Genomic DNA, 4,085 nt, shown 5'->3' on the forward strand with positions numbered 1-4,085 from the left:
CTGAGTGGCTCACTGAGCAGAGCAGTCTGTCTTGGTGGTTTGATGTTAGACTCTAACTCGTCTATGTAGAGAAGGAGTCTGGCGTGAGGCCGGCAATATTGCCGTTGATTAAAAGGGCAAAAACCCAGAGTATATAATTGATGTACCAATATTTAGCACACTGATATAGGATGGGACTGAATAAAGGGAGGTATTCGGGCCTCAGCATGTTTTCAAACAAAATTGCAATGGGCCTGTGAAGGCTCCTCACTGCTCTGCCTCTGATTCCGTCTAAGCTAGAGAGAGATTGTCAGGGCAGCACAAGCATTGTGAGAGTTTGTGCAAGCTCTACTAGAGTGATGCAGACCCAGGCCGGTCAAAGTTCTATAATGAAGTGTTCTTAGTGCTCCATTAAAGGCGTGCTCGCCCTATCGAGCCGACAAATGAGATCGCGCCCCTCCAGGACGAGAAGGGGGGTTAGGATCTGTGATCGCTGAGCATCAAGAGGCTGCACTATAGTGGCAACGAGTCTGTGTGGCTCGGTCCTTTGGTTCGTTTCAGCCAGAAAGGGACGTCAGGGAAGCGCCCGCACAGTGAGGTTCCAGGATTGTCATGAGTGGCCACAGCGTGGGTTGACCTAGAGAAGTGATGGGCGATGTAAAACCGCGCGCTTGTGTCACAGGCAGAGGCGGACCACAGACTTTGTGTGCCACGCCCCTCCTTGAGTTCCACCTCGAGGAGGTCCCAAAAGTACCAGACACACAAAGAAGGGATAAGTAAAATATAACAATCTTATCTTATTTAAAAATAGAATGGGGAATGGGAAAGGGGGAAATCTAAAATGGTTCTCTCTCTCTCTCCTCCAGGGAGATTGTGGTCAAGGGAAGGGGGAATGGCAATCGTCCAGCCAGCAAGGTAAGTGCCCACAGGGAAAGGACAGGACGGAGCTCCCTCGTCCCTGTCACACCTCCTGTGTTTCTGTAAATCCCGTGGCGCCCTTCTCTTCCTCCTGAAGGCAAAGAAACATGAGGTGAGTGCTGGGAATTAGGTAAGAATCGTTCGTCGCCGTATTCTTTCCTCTAGGTTTTTCCCTCCTGCAAGGTGAGTTAGCTTTAGCTCTGGGTAAGTATCGTTCATGGTCGTATTCTTTTCTCTAGGCTCTTGGGACGTGCACGGTGAGTTAGCTTTAGCTCTGGGTAAGTATCGTTCATGGTCGTATTCTTTTCTCTAGGCTCTCGGGACGTGTAAGGTGAGTTAGCTTTAGCTCTGGGTAAGTATCGTTCGTGGTCGTATCCTTTTCTCTAGGCTCTCGGGATGTGTAAGGTGAGTTAGCTTTAGCTCTGCAAACAGTGTATATTTTTGGTCGTTGTACTCTGCTATACTTTAGGCTTGCCACACAAGACGAATAACTTCACTTCAGCGGACAGTGGGTATCTTTAGTCGTTGTGATTTGTTATACTTTAGGCTTGCCACACAAGACGAATAACTTCAACTCAGCGGACAGTGGGCATCTTTAGTCATTGTGATTTGTTAAACTTTAGGCTTGCCACACAAGACGAGTTAAAACACTCTGTACAATACCTCCTCAGGGGACACAGTTCACCTCTGTATCTTCGGGCCAGGGTTGGCAGCGGGCAGTCAGATGTTGTTTAGGCTACGTGCTGGTGACCACAGCTTTCGCTCGTTCCCCTAGGGCTCCCCCAGACCTGTGAGTGGGCACAGACAGCAAAAAGAGACGGCACAGCAAAGCTCTCGTGCACACACGTCAAGACGAAAAGCTCACCCACAGCACTTCAGACACACTCCACCAGGCCCAAATCTGCTGCTTCAACTCCTTCACCGCTATCCTCATATACAGTGGTCAAAATCATCAGCTGTGCTTGGTATGCATATACACTGTAAAAAAATCCATCTAATGAAATTTTGGACGGGCAAAAATATATAAGTTAAAGAGCACCAATTATGCTAATAAATTAGCACGTTAGCACGTTATTGCAATATCCCATAGTACATACATGTTATTAAAACTTGAATTAATGCATTGTGAGTCTTATAAATTGCTTACATACCTCACCGATTTCCCACTGTCTGGAAAACGCTCGGTTTAGTTCCTGTCTCCGCCTCCCAAAATGTCTAGTGTAATCGGATTGGTCAGATGACTACTCAACTGTTATTGGTCAGCTGGGTTCGGCGTGTGTTTGAAAGGTTACGCCCCTGACTACGCATGGGTTTTCCGGTTCTGACTGAGAGTCACAGCCTCAGAGGCAACGTAAACAAGCGTTATATTTCTCTATAAACGATGGTGTCTGTACTGCCTTACCACTTCGAGCTCGATCCAGAGAGTTCACAGGCCGTTACGATATAAACGATCTCCGTCAATGAATGCGATTGGATTTAACTTTTTTAGGTGTCCTTAGCTCTGCCAGAATACTAAACGAAGACGAAAATGTGTTGCAAAGACATCCAAAAGGTAATTATAATGTACTACAGAACTATATGGAAACACCAAATGTAGCACATAGAAAGTATTTGTTGAAATGATTATTAAATGATTTCACTTGGTAATTTCTACATTATTTTACTATAGTAAACTTTATTATAAAAGACTGCTTACATACTATTTTACTGTGCAAACTATATGGAAACACCAAATGTAGCACAAAGAAAGTATTAATTGAAATGAATGTTAGTTCTACATTATTTTACTATGGTAAACTGTATTATGAAAGACTGCTTACTTTTAAGTGCTATGTTTTTACTTATTAGGTTTTAAGGAGAATGCAACAGGTTCCAGGGCCTCTTACCTGCGTGATTCATCATCCAGGTTTTGCACAAATTGTCTAAATCCCTACACACAGAACATTTATTGTACCGACTATAAGCCTTTGAGGCGCAGGACTAGAGTAAGTTTTATTACATTTTTAAACCAGTAACACTAAAGTATTATTATAGTAACAAAGTACCCAAAAGAACAAAAGATGTAACTTTAAAGAAAATATAGTAGTCAGTCAAAAGTTTATTTATTACAAATATATATTTAAATGTTAAACAATATACAAATAAATATACTTTAGTAACCATATTGTGCTCTTCTTTCAAAAATTGTTCAATTCACTTCTTACAGCTATCTATTCAGATAAATGGCATATCAAAGCTTGGCAGCTGATGCTATCTAAGACGACACTTTAGGGTTATCATCCTGTCGTGTGTTGTTCTCCAGATATGCTTGGAGCTTCCTGATCGGAATGTTGGCTTCCGACGACCCCTGCACTGAAGATGGCATGCAATCACGTCCTCCTTTGAAGGTCTCTCAAACTGTGATGCCAGGTCCATTGGAATCGGGGTTTCCTTCAGCTTATTTTCAAATACCTCAGCAAACACAAGCCTGATCACATCATCCACATAACTGTACAAATATTGCAGTCAATAAATCTTTTGTTTTGATCATTTATTTCCCTGCTTCATACATTAAGTTTTTAATTATGAATGTATTTGAAATAAAACATTACTGCTTACAGTATGTCACTTGTGTGTTTTGGGAACATAGCCTTGTACTTTCCCTCTCCTGCTTTTGTTACGGCTTGGTGACATAATGGATGGCTGCGAGGTACAACCTGTAAAAATATAAACAAGCAATACATTTATTGTAAAAGTAAATACTACTTTATTTAACACAGTTACTAAAATACTTAAATACCTGCACAGCATTCCAATAAATGGGAAAGTCAAATTTTTTGCTGCAAATCTGAAATCTCAGGCTACGGACGGCAAAGGCATCCACTGATGATGGTGATTGAAACATTGTGAAACGATGCTACTGCCTAGGTTCCTATGATTATGCAGAGAAAAAAAACTTTGTCATCATCAGTTTAGACTGGTAGTGGTTTCCAGTGGCGCCCCCAGGATTGTTTTCATGGGGGGGCACAAAGGGGCCAGTACAAATCTTAGGGTGGCACAATTAAAAAAATTATTATGCCTGAATCTAATGGTCAACAGTTTTCCTTTGCTTTTAATGCTACTAGTATAGTTTTTCTTATTTATTACTAGTATATGATTTACTAGAGACAAATAAAAATTGCAAATAATTGAAAGATCAGATGGTGGAA

At 41.8% G+C, this 4,085-nt stretch overlaps 1 long non-coding RNA gene across 1 annotated transcript; it reads left to right on the forward strand.

Moving 5' to 3' along the window:
* Positions 1-2,228: 2,228 nt before the first annotated feature.
* On the forward strand, positions 2,229-3,494 carry LOC129416353 (uncharacterized). The gene is made up of 3 exons (XR_012368029.1): positions 2,229-2,449; positions 2,746-2,882; positions 3,200-3,494. It is a non-coding gene; the product is annotated as an uncharacterized lncRNA (long non-coding RNA).
* Positions 3,495-4,085: the final 591 nt, after the last annotated feature.

Source organism: Misgurnus anguillicaudatus, chromosome 25, assembly GCF_027580225.2.
Source record: "Misgurnus anguillicaudatus chromosome 25, ASM2758022v2, whole genome shotgun sequence".
In the NCBI taxonomy this organism is placed as follows: Eukaryota; Metazoa; Chordata; class Actinopteri; order Cypriniformes; family Cobitidae; genus Misgurnus; species Misgurnus anguillicaudatus.